A 15288-nucleotide genomic window follows, 5' to 3' on the forward strand; every position below is an offset into this window, starting at 1 on the left:
AGGATCGAAAGATCGTGGAACAGTAATGCTTTAATGAAACTGAATGATGAGCAAGCCAAGATAAATCCGATACTGATTGGTTTGATCTGGGTGATCTTACCAGTGTGCGTAACTTAGATAAGAGCATGGCTTGTTTTTCTCATTCTGTAAGGAACAGAGGTGATGTCTGTGCAACTTCTCGTTCTAGTAATGTTGACGAAAATGCTAATCAAAATGTCATTAGTGAATCTGTTGATGGCAGACAATTGAGGAGTAGTTCTAGTATCAGATCTTCTCCTTTTCGTTCTGATGATTTTGTGTATTATTAAACATTTTTTTTTCCTTATTATAGAAAGGGGGGGTGTAGAGAGTTGTACATTTGTTATTATCTAATTCTCTTCTATTCACTTGTTTATCAATAAAGTTGTATGTAGTTCTATGTGAGGTAATAACAATGTATTTGGTCACTGTACTCAAAGATCTAGAACTCTGTATGTGAGATTCATTCTATGCCTTTCTGCCTGCTGGAGAAGTAGTGGGTCTCTGCGATGGAATACATTTTCCTATTCTTTTGAACCTACTAAGTGTGCATTCATCATTTATTCATTGAGACACTTACTACAACTGCTACCACAAGTAATACGTGAATGAGGGTTTTTTAGACGGTAAGAACCCCAGACCCTGGTAAAAACAGGACAAGTGATCCATTCTCCCCTGATTACTTGATAACTAATATGAAAGCTGAATGGATCCGAGCTTCTCTCTCCCTTATGTGATTAGAAGTTCAATTGTTATGACCACAAGAAGATTTGATAAAAAGGTGGGGGATACTACATAATGAAATAAATGAAGAAACATTCAGCTATGAGCAGAATTTGCAAACTCATGAAGAACGTTGATTGAACAGTGTTTTCTTAAGCTTCGGCTTCTGGTCCTTGCAGAATTAATCCACAAGTGCTTCTTTAAATATTGCTAGGGGACACACTCAATTTTGATGGCTTCATCAGCGGCACAGGCTACCTCTCCTATATTTTCCTCGACCGCAGGAGGCGGGCACTTCTTACAGATTAGGCTAATATAAATCGCCCTCATTTGCTGCAAAACAGGATGCACTCAATATTAGTGGCTCCATTGAAGGCTGGGACTACATCACCCACACTTCCTTCACCTGCCAGGAGGCAAGGGCTTCTTCCAGAGCGGGCTTACTCAAATCGCCTTATTTCCCACAATGTAGTACACGCCTGGGCGTGTGCCCGGGTGAAGACTGGGCCAAAAGTGGGCCCACCTGCATCCGGACCAGGCTGAGTTGGCTCCCATTCTCCACCCTGGCTTTGGTTTTCACCTCTCTGGAACGAGTGGGTGTAGGGGATACCCAGAGATTTTGCTCTGTTTTTTCCTCAATGGGGATTAGAATGGGCAAGAGGAAACTAGCCAGTTCCAATGCCTTATTGGCAACAACCATAGCACACTGGATACCTATTTAGTGTGGGTGGTTAGTGTAATTATGAAAAAGATCGCCCTGGCATATGGGCGACTCTTGCTGGATTTAAATGATCAGCTGACTATTCTCGTAGCTCTTGTACAACCAGTACAGAGTCCTTCCATAGCGATCTTCGGAGCTATTCCATCTACCTTGCTGATTGACTCCTCAGCCAAGGGTCCCCAACCCAACCCCAGGAACTCTAGAGAGCTATCAACTGGATGATCCTAGCCCAAGTCCCAAAAGGAAGAAAGTTCTTGGGTGTTTGGATGAGGGGAAGGGTGACCCAGTAACAAGCCCTAACATGTCAGTCAAACCAAAACACAGTCTTATGAGGTCACTGCGATAGGCCCGACTGGGAGAAGAATCTATGTGATGAATGAAAAGCTGTGATCTCTGCCAGTATTGGCCTCTTCATTGAGCGAATAAGTGCCTTAGATAAGTGGTCACTAAATTGTCGGAGGCTCGCTCTATAGGATATATTACGTATGGGAGTAATTTAAACCAAACTATGGCACCACCAGGGAATGTCCGTTCTGAAACAGCTGTGCCACCCTCGTCAGATTCCAACCAGAGGTCCTTAACATCTCACCCCACATATGAGGTAATCAAATGTTGACGCAAAAGACACTGGGTGACAATTCTCAGCCCCTACGGGCTTTTATAGGCGGCAAAAGTAAGGCTAGGTTTGAGCTCTGAGTCCCTTTTCATAGTCTCTCTAAGTGGGGGGGGGGAGAGGGGGGGGTTGCAAGCCTGTTATTAAAATGCCACCTGAAGCTTGCCCATATGTGGTTGTGTTAGCAAAAGTGTCCCAGCTGGTGCCAGATGCTACAGTCTACGTTGCAGCTAAAAAATAAGGTGACTCGCTGGCTTTCTGAGAATGCAAATTTTAACATCACTTACTATAAAAACATAATTGTGTAAGAAGAATAAGCTGGATAGTCCCAATGTCTAAGAATCTCCCTGGGGTTGATGTGATGGTTAATTTTAGATACCCCGTGCTAGTGCTCCACAACCTATCTCAGCATGCAAACGGTATGTTGAGTAATTACTTGATTGGCCCCCTTCCACTTGGAAATGTTTACAGAAACCTATGAACTGCGTCGGCACCTAAGCAGTATGGGTGCTCCCCAGTCACTAGGTCCCAGCTTTCTGATCCCGTATTACAGGGGAACCGTTTCGCCATGATATCTGGTTTACAGGATAATAACTGACAAACTATGCCAAATGTGTCCCTGTGAACCAATAATCTAGAAGATTTCGGACCTATATCTGCTCCAATGCGACCCTCGATGAGTTTTAAAGACCTTGGACTGAGTTGTATTATTATTTGTTAAAACATAGCTGGGTTTGCATCAAAAAGGGCTAATTCAGACTGGCTAGAATTTGTTAAGAAATAAGATGTTATATTGCTTCAAGAAACATGGGCTACGACAGACATTTTGTGGGATGGGGTCTATAGTTTTTGTAATGTAGCAAACCTCTCAACTATGGGAAGACCAAGGGGTGGGTTCACCATCTTTGTGCACTAGTCTCTCTTGATTAGGGTTTCCCCAATTCCTCTTGAGGCTGTTGGCATCCAAATTGTGTGGATAGTACATTCCGAACATTATCACTATTACTGCACTACTACTAGATGCAGCATTGACTTTTTGTTTTCAGTGATGGGTGTCTTGAGGGTAAGGTATCATAGTGTGTTTTACAATTTGAACATAATTATAGGTGGAGATTTTAACGCAAAGATTGGCTCAGGGCCTACTTTAGTCAATCCAGTGCCAGAACGTTATGGATGGTAGTGTATCGGATTGCATAGTTATCTTTAAAATTGGGGTCTCTGTAACTATATAGAGATGGTAGGGAAAGAAGAAATGTAACCAACAATGTTTATCGGCCAGAGGCAGGGAACTACTATCGATTATATGGGAAACAACCATTACAACACAGTCATTACAGCGCACTACCTTTACAACGCAGTCATTACAATGCAACATCCTTTACATCGCATACCATTACAACGCATGCCACTACAACGCATGCCATTACAAAGCATTAAAAGGTAAGCAATGGGAAATAGTAATTTTTACCCCTACACCATCCAACACTTACCCTGCTGTTGCACTCTCTGAAGTGGGAATAGTAATTTTTACCCCAACACTATCCAACACTTACCCTAATGTTGCACTTACTTGAGTGGGAATAGTAATTGTTACCCCTACACTATCCAACACTTACCCTACTGTTGCACTCACTAGAGTGGGAATAGTAATTTTCACCCCTACACTTTCCAACACTTACACTACTGTTACCCTAAAAGTATTATGCATTGGAATGGTATGCGTTGTAATGGTATGGGTTGTAATGGAATGCGTTGTAAGTGTAGTTTCTAAAAATGCGTTGTGATGGCATGTGTTGTACAATCATGCGTTGTAATGGATGTTGCAATGTAAAAACCGTGTTGTAAAGGCATGCAATGTAAAAGTTTGCATTGTAACGTGTCTTATTCCGATTATATATTTGTTTCACAAACCCTGAAATCATTTCACCTTAGTTGAGAAACTTTGGAGAGTGTTTATAGTGACCATAACCCCATTAGTTTAGACTTTGGTATTCCGAGACTGCGAAAAAAGCCACTGTGTTGGGGGTGACAAATTTGAAAATGGTTTTAAATGGGCTCAGGCTGAAATGAAGGAATATCCGCCTAGTAGACCTAATCATTAAAACAATTAAGTATAATACAGCTCTTTTTATTGAAGGATTATAATACGATTCTGGAAAAAGTTCCTTAATTGTTGAATAATTTGTTGATTTAGGCAACGAAATTAGGGACTCCTGCTTGGTTACAAGGAGGCAACCCAGTAGCAAGGCACCTGGCTGGTATGACAATTACTGTAGGGCTGCTGATAGACAACAGAGGCTTGCCCTGAGCAAATTACCGAAATATATGGTAGGAATCTCTTCTTGCAGGAGGGTTTATAAGAGATCTAAAAAAGAAAGGAAAAGGCATATTAAATATAAACTTTGGGATTACCCTGTCAATACCTGTGAATCTAAGGATGCTGGGAGGTTCTGCCATTTCTTTATTTCAGGGGACCCCTTTACTAAGGAGCGTGATGGCCTAGGGACAAATATACACCCTGATCAATTGGCCAAGAACGTTTTCTCTTTTTTTGGTGTTACAAGAATGGGGAGGTTCTTGATATTCAGGCTTTTTCAACTCCTCTAAATTTCAGATTTGATTACGAAGAGGTATTGGTGGTGATGGTCCATAGCCTGGACAACAAAGCCACAGGACTCAATGGGGTCCCAATGGATTTATATACCCTGAGTTCTGAGAAGTAATCATTACGAATGCCATAAACTCTACAGTAAGTTCTGAGTTTCCGCCCACATAGATGATGGCGATCATTGACATGGTTCATGAGAAAGAGAGCAAACAGGATCCCAAATGTTACCGACCCATCTCATTGTTGGACTACACGGTTAAAATTGTGGGCCAAATTATGCTCCAGAGGACGATGACCGGGGCCGAAAATTCTAATATCATGTCACCAGTGCAATATGACTTTAGGAAAAGATTAGGCACTCAGGGGCAGTGTCTTAATTTGTTTCTGCTCATCAATAAGTTTACTTTAGCCAAGGGGGCTGGTGGGGGGCAATATATCTTTTCTTCATGGATCAAAGCACTGCCTTTGCTCGGGTTGCCCATTCCAAACTCTAGGACATTCAAACAGAGCTGGGTTTGGAAAAAAATCTGGTAGACTATTTGTGTGCTTTGCATTTAGGTGCTAGGGCTTGTGTTATGTATAGAACTGAAGGGGAATGCACAGACTTGTTTGTGTTACAGAGGTGTAGTTTTAGCAGTGTGACATAGCAAGTGTGCTGTGACTGTCGTGTGGTTTAATTTCTTGTAGGCAACAGGCACGTGTTAACCTACATATTGTTGTCAACCTAACCTATATTCTTTTGAATGGCCTCGCATGCTGTACGAGCAGTGAGTATGGATTCCTTTCACAGTTGAGTCATAGGCTGTGGGGATTCTCTCTGGCCGGTCGCCGGTCATCGCAGGCAATAATCCTTAGAATAAACCTTGTCTGCAAAACTAGCTAAGGACTCTGCCACTTATTTTTTATTTATTTATTTAGAAAGTTTTCCATAGCGCCAACATGACCACCGAGGTTATCAGAGCGCTTTGCAGTTTATACATCAAGAGGGATACAAGCAGTTAAAACAGAACCAACAAAGCGAAAAATTCACAGTATTGTAAAGCCAGGCATTCTCGGGAGCCCTGGCAGCTGGGCCACAAATCTGCAACTGTGACCTCATTATCCAACCAAATAGCCAATCTGAGGAAGAAATTGCTTCATCAAGAACATTTTGACTTCCTTTTTGAAAAGGACAGTGGAAGGATTCACCCTGACTTCGGGGGGTAGGGAGTTCCAAATCCTCGGTGCAATATCGATTGTAGGTTTTTCTTATCTTGAGTTTTTGTGGTTTGAGCAACAGGGTGCTGGTGCTACTGGAGGCTCTCAAACCACATGAGAGCTTCAGTCTTTGAGCAAGGTATGGCGGGGTATTGAAGGGAAAGGCTTTGTGTGCCATGCTTGCAATTTGTAACTGTATCCGAGCTTCATATGGTGGCCAGTTCAGGGAAAAGAGGTCTGGAGATATATGATTGTATTTTTTAGCACCTGTTAAGAGCCTAGCAGTAGAGTTGAGGGCAACCCCAAGAGAAGCCGTCTTTGCTCTAGGAAGGCCATAAAGGGTTGCGCGGCCATAGTGTCAAGGCCCAGCTCACCTGAGTTTCTGTTCAGTTGTGATGGAGGTTGAAGACAGTCTGACACCACCCTGAAACCGCTTGTTCCAGCACACTAGTGTAAACAGTGCACTAAGAACCAGAAGCTCAAGGGAAGGGGGGAAGTGGATAAAATAAAAAAAGAGAGAGACAACACCGTTCTTGCGTTTCCACTGTTGAAGTGCCGTTACAAGCTGCGGCCCTCTCTGATTTCTGTACAAACGGGTGCCTATTGGAATATAAACAAAGAACAGATAAGTGCAACCTATCCCTACATGTGTTCCTGACTAACCCTTAATCTATTAGAAATTCCCTTCTACAAGTACCTCTTGGATCTTGGTATTTAGCTTCAAGGTTTGGTATGTGTTACTGTTCTTGGATGTGTTTTCTATTACTGTAAAATTCTTATATTCCTATAAAAATCAAACGAATATCATTATCAGAGTTATCAACATCTAACATTCACCTTAATATAACTAAAGCCGAAGTTCTTAATTGTAAACTCACTTTTCACACATTTCCAGACTTTTATAAAACAAATACTGTACTTTTACATCAAGATAACGCAGGTAATTAGTTCAAGTCCTTGCTTTACTGTTGGCCTTGCTGCCAATGATTTCCTCTGTTCGATTTTCAAAAGTTCCAAGTAAAACAATGTTTATTTCACTAAGTTCCACAAAGTATTCTTCCACAAGTTCGTGGGAGCTATCTTGTTCCAAATTGTCTATACATGAATCCAGAAATCGCCGTCAAAGTTCTTTCAGGTAATAAAAGGTTTTGCACTTACTTGTTGCTGGAAAGGGATACTGATCAGTCTAACCTTGTCCTCTTTCTCTTTTGCAGGTTGATTGCAGTGGGCAGAAGAGGGACTGAGGCAGGAAGTAGCCGGAAACCGGAAGAAGGAAGAGCCAGCAGTCACGCCCGTTGAAGCCAATGAAGGTCAGGAGAGAGCAGGAATGCCAGCTCCGAAGGATACGTCCTCAGGTAAGCAGGAGGTAGACGAGCACAAGCACTGGATGAGGCTCAGGGGCTGTCTTTTATAGACAGGACTGGGTGTGGTTCGAAGAGCTGGGTGTGGTTAAAAGAACTGGGTGTGGTTCTCACATGCCGGTGTGCAGAGCTTCTGTTATTATGCTAATGAGTAGAATTAACACCTGCTGCCCATGTTCTAGAAAGGGGTGAAAAGCTTCAGTTATTAAGCAAATGAGTTGAAGTAACACATGGCCTAGGGAGGGGTTTTCTAAATAAGCCTTGGTAAATGGAAGGTCCAATGTGCAATCAAACAGAAAAATCCTAACTTGTGAATACATTAAGCAACATACACAGAAGCCTAGGGAGGGGGGGCTGAGATAATAAGAAAGGCTTTCAATAGTATGTTTAAAAGAGTGCTATTACTAAGACCACTAGTGCAATGAGAGGGGACATGCTCTTTGCTGTGCACAAACCCTAACAGTCGCCCTCCTCAAAGGCCCTCCTACTGGACGGGGTTTCCCTGGATTTTTTAGATAAAACTGTCTAATCAACCGCGGGGCATGTACATAGGATGCTGGTTCCCATGAATTCTCAGTTTCGTCATCACCTTTCCATTCTACTAAAATAAAAAGACGTCCCGGAATTCTTTTTGCGTCTTTTATGCTTTTCACTTCATATTCTAGATTTCCCTTAATTGGTATGGGTGGAGGTGGTGGTTCAGGTCGGGTTTTTGGGTTGTACGGCTTAAGCAAAGACACATGGAAAGTAGCATGTACTGGGTATTCTTTTGGTAAATCCAATTTTACTGTTACCGGGTTTACTATGGCAGTTACACTAAAGGGTCCAACGAAACGTGGTTGCAGCTTTCGGGATCCCTCTATATTTAGGTTCTTTGTAGAGAGCCATACTTTGTCACCGATTTTATACATTGGGGCCTCAGATCTGTGTTTGTCTGCTTGTTTTTTCATGTTTTCTTTGTACTTTAATAAATATTTCCTGGCCTTGTCTTGTATGTCACCTAATCTCGTTAGTCTATCTGTGACTGTAGGCAACAGGGAATCTTCTAACAAAATGGGTATAGCTCTTGGATGATACCCCTGCATGAAATAGAATGGTGAACAAAGTAGAGCTGCATGTTCAGTATTATTATAAACAAACTCCGCTACTGGGAGAGCTTCCAACCATTCACTAGAATAATCAGCCAATAAACAACGTAGCGTTTGAAGTAAGGTTTGGTTCAGTCGTTCAGTTTGTCCATCTGTTTCCGGATGGAAAGCAGTGGATAAAGCCACATCTATTTTCAGTTTTTTGCATATGGTTTTCCAAAATCTAGAGTTGAACTGGCTACCTCGGTCTGACACCACTTTACTTGGCAAACCATGTAAATGCACAAATCTCTTATAAAAATATCGGCAAATTCTGCCGCAGTTGGCAATTTCCGTAATGGTACAAAATGTGCCATTTTAGACAAAAAATCCACTATCACTAACACTGTTGTGAAGGATTTTACTAGTGGTAAACCTACAATAAAGTCTACACTCACAGTGTGCCAAGGTTGTTTGCGTGATGGCATTGGTATTAACAAACCGTCAGGGGCCTTATGAGAAGATTTATGTCTTGCACAAACTGGACAGGTAGTGACAAATTGCTTAATGTCCTTACTCATATTATCCCACCAAAAGTGTTTTTGCACATTTTCCAGAGTTTTTACCCCGCCAGGATGACCTGCCAACGGTGAGGCGTGATGGCAAATTATCACCTGTGTTTGTAATTCTGTGGTGGGCACTAACAGCATGTTGTCGTGATACAACAAACCTCGTTGTATTGTGTTATGGGAATCCTTTAACCAATCTTGAGGTGCTATTTGCATGTGTGCATTATATAGATCTGTGATGAAATCCTTCTGTTGTACTGGTGCCAAAAGCTTTTGGGGAGGAATAATGGGTTCTTTTATTTTGTCTTGTTTCATGTCTGAGGTATGTCCGTATCTAGATAGCACATCAGATTGAATTTGTTGTGCACCTGGTCTATAGGTTATAACGAAGTCAAAAGTACTAAAGAAATTTAACCAGCGCATCTGCCGTGGAGTTAGTGCTTTTAGTGATCCGAAAAACTGTAGGTTCTTATGGTCAGAAAAGATGGTAACAGGGTACTTAGCTCCCATTAAATGGTGCCTCCACTCCGAAAAGGCTACTTTGATAGCTAATAGTTCTCTTTCAGCCACAGTGTAATTTTGTTCAGCTGGTAATAACTTTTTGGAATAGAATGCTTTAGGATGTAATTGGCCATCTAAAGCATTCTGTTGAGAGAGAACTCCTCCTAAAGCTACTTGTGAAGCATCCGCTTCAACAAAAAATAGCAAGTCAGGATCAGGATGTGTCAGAATTGGGGCTGAAGTGAACTTTTGTTTCAGGAGTTGAAAGGCGTGTACACATACACAGAAGCCTAGGGAGGGGGGGCTGAGATAACAAGAAAGGCTTTCAATAGTATGTTTAAAAGAGAGCTATTACTAAGACCACTAGTGCAATGAGAGGGGACATGCTCTTTGCTGTGCACAAACCCTAACACATAGTCCAGCTTTGAGATCACTAAGGCTTCCACCGCAACCTTTAGGTCATGAGCAGGGAGAAACGTTTTAAGTTTCCATAAGATGCTGAGTTGAAAGTTTGCTCCTTTGGTGAGGGAACTGAAGTGCTTCTACATGTTCAGACTTTTGTCTAGCATTATTCCCAGAGAGGTTGCGGAATCAACGAGGTGTGGCATACAGTTAAGAGCAGTAAGCTGATTCAACCATTGTTCCATGATCGTAGATTGCTTGTGTGCTGCGATTAGGAGGAATTCCGTTTTGAGAGCATTTAACTTCAAGTGGTTACGTGTCAGCCAGCTTTGTGTTTTCAGTTGGACTGAGTTAAGGGACCAGATGTCCTCAGAGGAGGTGATCTTCAGGTATAATTGGGTATCATCTGCATACATGTGATAGTGAATGCTGGATGATTTCAGAATTTCTGTCAGAGGCTCCATAAACAGGTTGAAGAGCGTGGGTGAGAGCGCTGAACCCTGTGGAATCCCCAGCATGACCTGAGAAGGATGAGAAAGGGACTGGTTCACCTTGAAGCTTTGGGATCTGTTATGAAGGAAAGAGGAGAACCAGTTTAGTACAGGCCTAGACAACCCCATCCTGTCTTCCAAGAGGTCAATTAGGTTATCGTGTTTGACAGTATCAAATGCTGACAAAAGGTCGAGAAAGATCAATAGGCAAGATTAATTTTGATCCAACATTCTTAGCACAGATTCTGTACTATGGCCCGGGCGGAAACCAGATTGACATTGGTCCAGGATTTGGAAATGATCTATGTGGTTACAGAGTTGGGCAAGTACACTTTTCTCCAGGAGCTTTGCCAACGTGGGAATGTTGGAGATTAGGCGAAAGTTATGAAGGTCCGTGGGATCAGCAGATGGTTTCTTTAGAATCAGTGTAACTTGACCCGATTTTAGGCAATCCGGAACAGCACCTTGCCGAAGTGATGCATTGACGATTTTAGTCCAAAGTGAGAGTCAGGAGGTTCTAACTTCAGAGAAGAGGTTCGATGGCAGGGGGTCATTGTAGTGATTAGAAGGTTTCAGAGTAGCCAGCGTTTTGCATATAGTGCTTTTATCCAAGATTTGGAAAAGGCTCCAGGATGCGTTGTGTTTGGGGGGCAGGGCTGCTCAGGGATGGTGACATCCAACCAAGGAGGAAGGATGGTGTTCGGCAAACTAATCAACAGGTGATCAAGGGCAGAGCGAAGTTCAGCTTCGATCTTAGTAGTCTTAACAAGGTTTGAAGACTTTGGAGGACAGTCTTTTAAGCTGTAGTGGTGCAACTGAGTCTAATACATTAGTCATTGAGCAGTTATAATGTGCCGTAAGGTCCTGGACATCTGACGTGTTCATTGGAGGGGGCAGGATGTTATTGCAGAGAGCAGTCAGATCGTGCAAATTGATGTTCCGTAGACATCTTTTCAAGTGTTTGGGGTTCTTAGGCTGGACACCACTAGCTCTTACCGACTCCAGGATGAGGAAGGTGATGCAACAGTGGTCTGTCCAATCACATGGGAGGATCGAATCCAGATGGATGGATTGGGCTTACCAATGACAAGATAGAAGGTAGCTCCTTTAATATGAATAGGGCTGTCACTGATTTGGATTAGGTTAAGGTCTAGCAGGAAGGATTTAAGGCTATTGACCACCACATCATTCACATTGTTCCGATGAAGGTTGAAATCTACCAGGAAGATCTGAGTGCCATGGAAATCTGCATTAGCTGGGATAATGTCCATGATCTTTTCTGTGAAGGGAAGGTTATCGTGTGGCAGGTGGTAGAACGTGTGCAGTTTGCATCGGTGATTGTTGCTATCAGCCACCTCAATGCATAGGTATTCACAAGACGGCAGGAGGTCAGATTGTAGTACTTACACTGTTAGATTGCTACGATGTATACAGGCGATGCCTCCACCTTGTCCACCTGCTCTGTCTAACCTAATGATATCGTAGTTAGTTGGGAGGCACTAAAATGTCCAGGATGGGAGCCGCTGAGTAATTTAGCCAGGTTTCAGTCAATGTTACAAGGTCACAGTCATGTGCAAGGATGAGGTCGGCAATGTCAGCAGCATGTTTAACCGCCGATCTACAGTTTAGAAGCATGCATTGCAGTTTTGTGTTGGTGTGCATTGGTGCAGATACCGTGGTGGTGACTCTCGTTAGGTTGTTCTTATTTAATGCCCTGGTGTTTAGCCGAGGTTCCCTGAAGAGATCAGTGGGGATGGTTTCAATCTGATGCAAGTTTGTTGGATGTATGACGTAACAACGCAAGTCATTACAACGCATGCAGTTACATCGCGGTCGTTGCAACGAACGCATGAAACCACGCGATGCCATTACAACGCAAGTCTTTACATCGACTTGCGCTAGATGGCGTGCTAACATTAGAAAAGCGTAATTTACTATTCCAACTCCAGTCCACTTAACAGTAGGGAAGGTGTTGGGATAGTAAACTACACTATTTGTAATGTTAGCACGCCATCTAGCGCAAGTCAATGTAAAGACATGCGTTGTAATGGCATTGCGTGGTTACATGCGTTCGTTGTAACGACCGCGATGTAACAGCATCGCGTTGTACTGAATGCGATGTAAACGATGTTTCCCAAGTTTGTTATGGTGGAAGAATATGTCGAATCATTTGAAAGTAGGAGAGAGTAAATATCCCTATCAGACAAGGAGGTTCTACATCTAGAGGGCCATGAAGGGTTGTTAGGAGGAGGAGTGGATACCCAACTATGGGGTCTGTGGGTGCTGTAGGATGGTGACCGACGATTTGAGGGGGAGGCTGAGATCCAGGTACACCCTTTAGATGGGAGCGATTGGATATGGTGATTGGTCTTAGTGGAGCAACTTAGTCTGGGGTAGCTGACAGTTTTGCAGTTATATGTAATAGGCTACGTACCTCTGCCTTATGTTGTTGGAGGCAAAGTGAGATTTCATTAAGTCTGCCTTCCAATGAAGTGTGGGTAGGGGATTGGGAGGCTAGGTTCAGGGGACTTAGTACATGTTGACGACGAGTGGATGGACCCTGGATTACTTCTTGCACACAAACACATTTATGCCAAATTCGGAGTGTTACATGATTTCTCTGTTCCGATGGATCTGTTCAAGTGTTGTTCTTTTGGCTGCCTGCTATCCCATTTCTACTGGCGTGTGAATACGGCGTGCTGTTTCCAGAGTAAAATTGAGTTATTTTCAGCTTTATACTGCATTACTTTTCAGGCATTGTAACGCAGCGACTCGCGCTGCCTGAGTGGCGTGATTCTGGTTGCACCTATGCCTGTGCCTTAGCGCTCAATGTGGTGACATCATTGGCGTAAAACTAGTCAGCCATCTTGGAGTGTTCTGAATTAGGAAGCACTACTTGCACATGCAGCCTTTACTTCATATTGTCGGTTTTGGAACAGACGCTTTCAATCAGAGGTCCCCCTAAACTTACCGCTTGTAATTCTACATATTGTTAGGCTTTCCACAAGTTTCTATGAAATCTAGGTAATTACTGTTTAAATGTATTTTTGGAATTTGCACAATGTTTATATGGTATACTTAACAGTTGTTCTGGGGCATATTTGATTTTATTACTTTGCGGAAATGGCTACACCTCAACAAATTACCCAGCAACCTCCCTTTTTGGCCCAGCCTGGGTAACCAGTTATTACGTGTTCACAATGGCTTAAACTATTTTGAGAATCACATTGTGGCCATTGAGGCAGGCAAATATAGTCCTCAATGAAAATGTACTTTATTGTTTGGCTGCATAGGGCTCGCTGCCCAGCAAATATTTGACAGTTGGCCACCCATACAGGCACCTGCAATCCAGTCTGGTGATGCACAATGGAAAGTATATGTTGAGGCTCTTGAATGCTTGCGCAAGCAGTTTTCAGATGAACTTAGCCTTATATTAGAGCGTTATAATTTTTTCACACGCAAGCAAGCAGAGGATGATGGGGTTGAGGAGTATATTGCTGTTCTTAGGATCTTGGCTCAAATGTTGACACAAGCATACATGATCAGTTTGTGTTCAGTTGCTTGTCTTGTAAAATACAAGACAGGTTGCTGAGTTGCTGCAATCCCACGCTGAATTAGGCCACTGACATGGCTTAAAGCATTGAAAGGTCTCTTATTTCATCCAAAATACTCGATCCTGAGGTTTCTGTGAGTGCTCTGTTGAGGAGTTTAATCAAGTTGAACAAATTGGCTTGGTGAGCACAAAGAATAAGAATTACAAATGTGTACAGAGAAAAGGTCCAACTGTGTGTTTCAAGTGTAAGTCGAAGTGCCACATCAGCAGCTTTATCGGCTGTCCAGCTATTGGGAAGCACTGTTTGTTGTGGAAGAACATGGGCCATTCTCAGACAGTATGTAGGAGTAATGAGGAACTCAGTCGGAATTAGTAGTGTGGATACTGAGGTTGATACCTGTAGTGAGCCAATTAACAATGTTGTATCAACTATAGAGTGCAATTCAATATGTACTTCAGTTAAGGGTCCTACATGTGAAGCTGTGATTGATGGTGTCATGTTGCAAGTTATGGCAGATTCAGGGTCTCTGTTGGATTTGGCCCTTTTTGCAGGGTCATCCCTGAACTTTTTGCCTTCCTCCTGTATTTTGTCTGACCTGTTTTTGTTGGTTTTATGACTCTGGGCACTTTACCACTGCTGATCAGTGATAAAGTGCATATGCTCTCCGTATGGTAAATTGATGTATGGATTAGTGATTCCATGATTGGCTAGTTTGGTTTACTTGTCAGACCCTAGTACAGTGCACCAGGGATGCCCAGGGCTTGTAAACCAAATGCTGCTGGTGGGCTTGCAGCACTGGTTGTGCCACCCACAGAAGCAGCTTGTAAAGTGTTACTCAGGCCTGCCACTGCAGAGCCTGTGTGCAGTCTCTGACTGCCATGTTGACTGACCAAGTGCACCCACTTGCCAGTCCCTAAACCTTCCACTTTCTTCATATCAGACACCCCTATGGTAGGCCCAAGGGCAGGGTGCATTGTAAGCATACGGTAGGACATGCCCTGGTGTGTGTGGCATGTACTAGTAGTAAATTACAGCCATTTTCATTTTTCACTATTTCAAGGCTACTGTTCCCCATAGGCCAGAATGGGCAGTTTGATTATTACATCTTCTAATCCTAACTGACTCAGGGAACATGATGGAAATTCAAGTTTAGTATGCCTGAACTCAGAATGATAAAATACATCTTTTAGTGAAGTTGGTTTTAAAATTCTGTGTTTGAAAATACCACTTTTAGAAAGTAGGTATTTTCTTGCTTAACTGTCCAAGCCTGCCTCTGCTTGGTTGTGTATTGTTTTGTGAGTGACAGGGGCTGGGGGATTCCAGGAGAGAGGGTGAGTCAGCACAGGGCTGAATAGAGAGATCTGCATGTCGATGGGTGGGAGGATTTGCACCTGGGACCTGAATAGGGCTGTGCCTTCCCTCCACAATGCTGCTCCACCGCCTGTGGTGCGTCTGATGTCTCT

Source organism: Triturus cristatus, chromosome 3_2, assembly GCF_964204655.1.
Source record: "Triturus cristatus chromosome 3_2, aTriCri1.1, whole genome shotgun sequence".
Classification (NCBI taxonomy): Eukaryota; Metazoa; Chordata; class Amphibia; order Caudata; family Salamandridae; genus Triturus; species Triturus cristatus.